Below are 7989 nucleotides of genomic sequence, written 5' to 3'. Positions count from 1 at the left end.
ACAACCTGACCTGTTAGTGGCCCTTGAGGACTGGAGTTGGCCACCCCTGGTCTAAATCTAATCTCTATTGTAGAACCTCCTTCTTCGCCTACAAAGTGTCTTCCCCCACTTATTCCCATTCTTCCACATGAGATGTAATCATGATGTCAGCATTCGCCAAAAAGGTACGATTGAAGAACAATAAGTGAGCAACGAGAAAAACAGTGTTTCTACTGAATAAAACCTCTTACACATTTTCACAGGACACAAAGAAGTGATGTCTTTACTTTAGGGTTAATTACATCTTGTAAAGGAAGTTTATCACATCTGTATCATGCCAGTGTCTGCAGGTGCTTCTGCTTTTGGGTGGCCCCGCAGTGGAGAGGAGGGAGGAGGAGGCACTCATTACGCCTCCATTCCTGCTGTGACTGCCCTGGGATGGGGCTCTGACGATCCATCTGTGTGATCAGAGGAAGTCATTAAGAGATAGGAAACAGCAATCAGTGCTGAGAGACTCCCTAAACTGGCAGAGACTCATCCTAATACTCTGCTTGTTTCAGGACAGCTTATAGGTTTTTAAAGACCTCGGGAAACTAGTTCTGTTGGGACCCCACCCTTCAGAAGTCTTGTTAACCTATTCTGTGCTGGAGGGGTTAGCTATGCACGGAAGAGGTTAATTGCACTTATCTATGTGTAACCCTCTTTGCCTGGCTCCTACGGAATTTACATCAAGTGTCTATGTACCTGCCTTTGCTCAGTCTCTTGCTTACCTTTCAGGGTGCTGGATTTGTGTCGGCTCGGTGTAGATGAAGCAATGATGGAAAATGATGGGCACCAGGAACTTTTATAGTACAAACAGTAATCTTTATTATGTCATCAGGTGGTTGCTCTCTTCGACTGTACACACATATACTACATACAGTACATCTCTCTTGCTTGTACTGGAGAACATCTTCCCAAGTAACCCTCATCGTATCTCTAGGGCGGAACTGTGGCTTATTCCTATTGATTTGCTGGACCTGTCCCTCCTCTTGGTAGCTCTCTTGCTGAACCATTATAGTTGGGCCCCTTCCGGGGTCCAACTCCCGTCCATCCCTTTGGGGATCCTTACTCCATCTCCCTGCTCTGACTGCCAATTCTGAGCATGCTGGGTCATCCGAGTTAGGTATGGACCAGCACCATGGGCCAATCCTCCTATGTCCTCGGTGTCCTATCTGCGGGGCTCTTAGAACGGGTACTGTAGATCTTTCCCACACCCCATTCCTCATTCATACAGCGGGGATGAGTATGGCCAATTTGTACCTATTACCCGTCTACCATATCTCAAAGATTAAGAGCAACAGCTGCACAGTGTGAGACGTTTTCCCAACTTTCTCCGACAGACAGACTGGTAACTACCAGTTGAAAACCGCACTGTAACCAGATTGGTTGAACCAGCATTAGGTTCTAAAGAGTGTCACTAGATTTCTATTGACAAAACTTTACAGTCCCCTTCATTTGGAAAGAGAAGAATGTGGTTCATTTCAGGAAGATTGTGTACAGCAATAAGAATACCACTTGTGGTGCATTTGCATGTCTCAGACAGGTCTGTCTTTCCCCACTACCAAACCGTTCTTTCACTGCAGCCAGGGATTCTGGGTAATGACATGCAAATGAGCCCAGTGTGTAACTCGTATTTTTATTTGCTGTGCACTGTATGGTGGAGGGTTTTTGTCACTTTTGTTTACTCACCCTAACTTTTTTAATGTCTGGGAACATTGTGTAAACACATTAGGTAGCATTGCCTTTTCTGTGGCTCTTCAACCGCTGGCTGTAACTGCACCTTACACAAGAAAACAGCTGACACCAGGAATCCTACATTATCTGCGTCTCTGACAGAATTTGATATAATGTGGCTGTTGGGTCTCCTAAATCCTACAGCACAGCTACCAGTACCTATAGTCACAGTCACATCGTCATAAGCACCAGCATCCCTGATTCTATGTAACAAGTTCATTTGTGTCCCACCCTGCGACGGTTTGGAGGTTGCGTTGGGTTTCAAAGCAGCTTCATGATTTGTATGATTTATTATCTCGGGTCCTGCACTCAATCCCACGGAACAATGGGGGAAACTTTACATTTCCTCCCCTCTGGAGATATCGCCCACTTCCTTTTATAAAACGCTCAAGGCGAGAAGCTGCTTGCCTCTCGTTTCCCATAAAGCTGAACTTAAAGGACTTCATAATTCTGCAGGAGGAAAGAGAAGCCTTTTGTAGTTTTTACACAGGAAGAGCCAATGGGCAGCATGTTTATGGAGGAAGCACTGAGCACAGGCAGTGTGTTCCCTGCATACCTACACCCATGGGCACCCTCAGTCTGGGTGCATTGGGTTTTCTAATGCCTATTCATTTGTTTTTAAATGTTCTCATTAATGGTAATAGCTCTTTGTTTCAGCATGTTTCTTTCTTTTTTTCCCCCTTTTACTTTCGGATGTGCAGATCCATTATAAATTGCACAAACTGCCCTCCTCAGCTGTTGATAATTGTTTTTAGTTATCAAAGCTGAGGGTGGGGGAGAGGTGGGGGAGAGGGGGTGTGGGGGGAACACAGCAAATTAAAGCGCTCTTAAAAAATGTTCAACATTCCATTATTTCTTTTAAACGTTTCCATTCTCCTTCGTAGTTTATTTCGTTTTTTTAATGTTTAGAACTCGCATGGGTTTTATCCCCATTTACTTTAATGAGGGGAGGAGATCATCTTATATCCCTGGCAGAAAATCTCTGGGCAGCAATAAGAATGATCACACAAGAATCACCGTACCAAGCAGATAAGGTGTAGTTAGTCCCCCTTTCTTTTTTTTCTATCACGCGGTGCAGGGTTGGCCAAATCCAGTCCTCAAGCCCGTTCCAAACAGGTCAGGTTTTGAGGAAATCCCAGCTTCAGCACAGGTGGCTCAATCAGAGGTTCAGTCTTCGACTGAGCCACCTGTGCTGAAGCAGGGACTTCTTGAGCCACCTGTGCTGAAGCAGGGACTTCTTGACCCACCTGGGCTGAAGCAGGAATATCCTGAAAACCTGACCTGTTTTGACGCCCCTTGAGGACTGGAGCTGGCCAATCCTGCCGTAGTGGCACCGCAACACGAAAACTATTTTAGCTGTGCAATAAAATAAGGAAATGCATGGATAAAAGGCAGAGCGCCCTGATGAGCCCTTTGTACTTCTGTCCCTCTGATGACAGCAGATAGGAGCCCCCCTTTCATCACGCACGGACGTCTGTCACCCGTCTCTGTACATGCCTGTTTACATAGCACGCGGTCTTGTGTGCGCTCAACAGCCTCATTGTTTTCATTCCCCTTGTTAGAAAGTTGGAGTGAGATTGTATCTCTGGGGAACGAGGCACCTCCCGTAACAAGGGGAGTTCCTCCCCATTACAGCATATCATGCTTATTTGATCAGTGCTTTCCTTCCACTGAGCAGTGATATAAACATTTATTTTCCATAGTAAGTGTGTGTCTTTCCGGAAATGGAACGCAGCTTTTGTTTCCTTTTTAGAGTCTGCCAGCTTTTTGGCATCTTCCTATACCAAATCCGGCAGACTTCCTTAGGCCCAGATCTACTAAACGCTGCTAAGCTTTAGCCCGCCTCCTACTTCCATTCAAATGCATGGGAGTAGCAGCGTGCTACAAGCTTAGCATCCCTTTGTGAATCAGGGCTGTAAAACGCATTATCGTGTTCATTGTATCTTCTGACCTATCCCTCAAGTTAAAAGGAGCAATTCAAGAGCTTTTTTACTTTTCATAGGATTGAAGCGGGGCGTAGGGTGACCAGATTTACAAAAGTAAAAACCGGGACACATTAAAAAAAAATATTTATAAAACAAATGACATCACCAACTGCGCTTTATGTCTCCTTTATGTCTCTCCGCCGCTCTCTGTCCCCCCTTCTTAGGCTGAGTCCCCGCTGGCGCTGAGGGCGCTCATGCTCTCCTCCCCCCCCATGCTGCCTCTCTCCTGCACCCCATGCTGCCTCTCTCCTGCCCCCCCATGCTGCCTCTCTCCTCCCCCCCATGCTGCCTCTCTCCTCCCCCCCCATGCTGCCTCTCTCTTCCCCCCATGCTGCCTCTCTCCTCCCCCCCATGCTGCCTCTCTCCTCCCCCCCCATGCTGCCTCTCTCCTCCCCCCCATGCTGCCTCTCTCCTCCCCCCCCATGCTGCCTCTCTCCTCCCCCCCCATGCTGCCTCTCTCCTCCCCCCCCCATGCTGCCTCTCTCCTCCCCCCCCCATGCTGCCTCTCTCCTCCCCCCCATGCTGCCTCTCTCCTCCCCCCCCATGCTGCCTCTCTCCTCCCCCCCAAGCTGCCTCTCTCCTCCCCCCCCATGCTGCCTCTCTCCTCCCCCCCCCATGCTGCCTCTCTCCTCCCCCCCATGCTGCCTCTCTCCTCCGCCCCATGCTGCCTCTCTCCTCCCCCCCATGCTGCCTCTCTCCTCCCCCCCATGCTGCCTCTCTCCTCCCCCCATGCTGCCTCTCTCCCCCCCCATGCTGCCTCTCTCCTCCCCCCCCATGCTGCCTCTCTCCTCCCCCCAATGCTGCCTCTCTCCTCCCCACCCATGCTGCCTCTCTCCTCCCCCCCATGCTGCCTCTCCCCCCCCCATGCTGCCTCTCTCTCCCCCCCATGCTGCCTCTCCCTCCCCAACCATGCTGCCTCTCTCCTCCCCCCCCCCATGCTGCCTCTCTCCTCCCCCCCCATGCTGCCTCTCTCCCCCCCATGCTGCCTCTCTCTCCCCCCCATGCTGCCTCTCTCCCCAACCATGCTGCCTCTCTCCTCCCCCCCCATGCTGCCTCTCTCCTCCCCCCCCATGCTGCCTCTCTCCCCCCCATGCTGCCTCTCTCTCCCCCCCATGCTGCCTCTCTCCTTCCCCCCCCATGCTGCCTCTCTCCTCCCCCCCATGCTGCCTCTCTCCCCCCCACGCTGCCTCTCCCCCCCCATGCTGCCTCTCTCTCCCCCCCATGCTGCCTCTCTCTCCCCCCCCATGCTGCCTCTCTCCTCCCCCCATGCTGCCTCTCTCCTCCCCCCCATGCTGCCTCTCTCCACCCCCCCCATGCTGCCTCTCTCCCCCCCATGCTGCCTCTCCCTCCCCACCCCATGCTGCCTCTCCCTCTCCACCCCATGCTGCCTCTCCCTCTCCCTCCCCACCCCATGCTGCCTCTCTCTCCCCCCCATGCTGCCTCTCCCTCCCCACCCCATGCTGCCTCTCCCTCTCCACCCCATGCTGCCTCTCCCTCTCCCTCCCCACCCCATGCTGCCTCTCTCTCCCTCCCCCATGCTGCCTCTCTCCCCCTCTCATGCTGCCTCTCTCCCCCTCTCATGCTGCCTCTCTCTCTCTCTCCCCCTCCATGCTGCCTCTCTCTCTCCCCCCCCCATGCTGCCTCTCTCTCTCTCCCCCCCATGCTGCCTCTCTCCCTCCCATGCTGCCTCTCTCTCTCCCCCCCATGCTGCCTCTCTCTCTCTCCCCCCCCTATACTGCCTCTCTCCCTCCCATGCTGCCTCTCCCCCCCCCCCATGCTGCCTCTCCTCCCCCCATGCTGCCTCTCCTCCCCCCATGCTGCCTCTCTCCCCCCCATGCTGCCTCTCCCTCTCCCCCCCATGCTGCCTCTCCCTCCCCACCCCATGCTGCCTCTCCCTCCCCACCCCATGCTGCCTCTCTCCCCCCCATGCTGCCTCTCTCCCCCCCCATGCTGCCTCTCCCCCCCTCTCATGCTGCCTCTCTCTCTCCCCCTCTCATGCTGCCTCTCTCTTCCCGTCTCATGCCTCCTCTCTCTCTCTCCCCTTCTCATGCTGCCTCTCTCTCTCCTTCTCATGCTGCCTCTCTCTCTCTCCTTCTCATGCTGCCTCTCTCTCTCCCCCCCATGCTGCCTCTCCTCCCCCCATGCTGCCTCTCTCCCCCCCATGCTGCCTCTCCCTCTCCCCCCCATGCTGCCTCTCCCTCCCCACCCCATGCTGCCTCTCCCTCCCCACCCCATGCTGCCTCTCTCCCCCCCCATGCTGCCTCTCTCCCCCTCATGCTGCCTCTCCCCCCCCATGCTGCCTCTCTCCCCCTCTCATGCTGCCTCTCTCTCTCCCCCTCATGCTGCCTCTCTCTCTCTTCCCTTCTCATGCTGCCTCTCTCTCTCTCCCCTTCTCATGCTGCCCCTCTCTCTCACCTTCTCATGCTGCCTCTCTCTCTCTCTCTCTCTCCTTCTCATGCTGCCTCTCTCTCCTTCTCATGCTGCCTCTCTCTCTCTCCTTCTCATGCTGCCTCTCTCTCTCCTTCTCATGCTGCCTCTCTCTCTCTCTCTCTCTCTCTCTCTCCCCTTCTCATGCTGCCCCTCTCTCTCCCTCACCTTCTCATGCTGCCTCTCTCTCTCTCTCTCTCACCTTCTCATGCTGCCTCTCTCTCCTTCTCATGCTGCCTCTCTCTCTCTCCTTCTCATGCTGCCCCTCTCTCTCCTTCTCATGCTGCCTCTCTCTCTCTCCTTCTCATGCTGCCTCTCTCTCTCCCCCCATGCTGCCTCTCTCCCCCCCCATGGTGCCTCTCTCCCCCCCATGCTGCCTCTCCCCACCCCCATGCTGCCTCTCTCCCCCTCTCATGCTGCCTCTCTCCCCCTCTCATGCTGCCTCTCTCTCTCCCCCTCATGCTGCCTCTCTCTCTCTCTTCCCTTCTCATGCTGCCTCTCTCTCCCCTTCTCATGCTGCCCCTCTCTCTCTCTCTCTCTCTCTCTCTCTCACCTTCTCATGCTGCCTCTCTCTCTCTCCTTCTCATGCTGCCTCTCTCTCCTTCTCATGCTGCCTCTCTCTCCTTCTCATGCTGCCTCTCTCTCTCCTTCTCATGCTGCCTCTCTCTCTCTCTCTCTCTCTCCCCTTCTCATGCTGCCCCTCTCTCTCTCTCACCTTCTCATGCTGCCTCTCTCTCTCTCTCACCTTCTCATGCTGCCTCTCTCTCTCCTTCTCATGCTGCCTCTCTCTCTCTCCTTCTCATGCTGCCTCTCTCTCTCTCCTTCTCATGCTGCCTCTCTCTCTCTCCTTCTCATGCTGCCTCTCTCTTTCTCTCTCTCCCCCATGCTGCATCTCGTGTGTGTCCGTTCTGGTCCCTACCTGCCTCTGTGGAACATTGGGGGGAAGCCATCTTGAGCCCTGGCAGCAGAAGCTCCCACTGTCTCACTGCTGGGGCTCCTCTGCCTCTAACCCCGCCCCCACAGTCTGCAGCTACAGTCAGACCAGCCTCTGCTCTGTTCCTGCCTTCTCTGCTGCCCCCCTGCTCTGATGGCCAAAACCGGAACAGCCACAAAAAACAGGACATTTTAAAGAATGCGGGGCAGCCATTAAAAAACCGGGGCAGCCATTAAAAAACCGGGACAGCCATTAAAAAAACGGGACTGTCCCGGCCTCTCTCTCTCCTCCCCATGCTGCCTCTCCCTCCCCACCCCATGCTGCCTCTCCCTCCCGACCCCATGCTGCCTCCCTCTCTCTCCCCCCATGCTGCCTCTCTCTCCCCCCCCATGCTGCCTCTCTCCTCCCCCCCATGCTGCCTCTCTCCCCCTCATGCTGCCTCTCTCCCCCCCCATGCTGCCTCTCTCCCCCTCTCATGCTGCCTCTCTCTCTCCCCCTCATGCTGCCTCTCTCTCTCTTCCCTTCTCATGCTGCCTCTCTCTCTCTCCCCTTCTCATGCTGCCCCTCTCTCTCACCTTCTCATGCTGCCTCTCTCTCTCTCTCTCCTTCTCATGCTGCCTCTCTCTCCTTCTCATGCTGCCTCTCTCTCTCTCCTTCTCATGCTGCCTCTCTCTCTCCTTCTCATGCTGCCTCTCTCTCTCTCTCTCTCTCCCCTTCTCATGCTGCCCCTCTCTCTCCCTCACCTTCTCATGCTGCCTCTCTCTCTCTCTCTCACCTTCTCATGCTGCCTCTCTCTCCTTCTCATGCTGCCTCTCTCTCTCTCTCCTTCTCATGCTGCCCCTCTCTCTCCTTCTCATGCTGCCTCTCTCTCTCTCCTTCTCATGCTGC

General features: G+C 54.6%; 1 long non-coding RNA gene across 1 annotated transcript; it reads right to left on the bottom strand.

Annotated features, from left to right (window-relative positions):
- Window positions 1-233: 233 nt before the first annotated feature.
- On the bottom strand, window positions 234-7318 carry LOC142498492 (uncharacterized). The gene is made up of 2 exons (XR_012802440.1): window positions 7087-7318; window positions 234-437 (listed from the first exon to the last, which is right to left on the bottom strand). It is a non-coding gene; the product is annotated as an uncharacterized LOC142498492 (long non-coding RNA).
- Window positions 7319-7989: the final 671 nt, after the last annotated feature.

This window comes from Ascaphus truei, chromosome 7 (genome assembly GCF_040206685.1).
Source record: "Ascaphus truei isolate aAscTru1 chromosome 7, aAscTru1.hap1, whole genome shotgun sequence".
In the NCBI taxonomy this organism is placed as follows: Eukaryota; Metazoa; Chordata; class Amphibia; order Anura; family Ascaphidae; genus Ascaphus; species Ascaphus truei.
The sequence above is the reverse complement of the archived record's forward strand: the minus strand, read 5'-3'. Positions and strand labels throughout refer to the sequence as shown.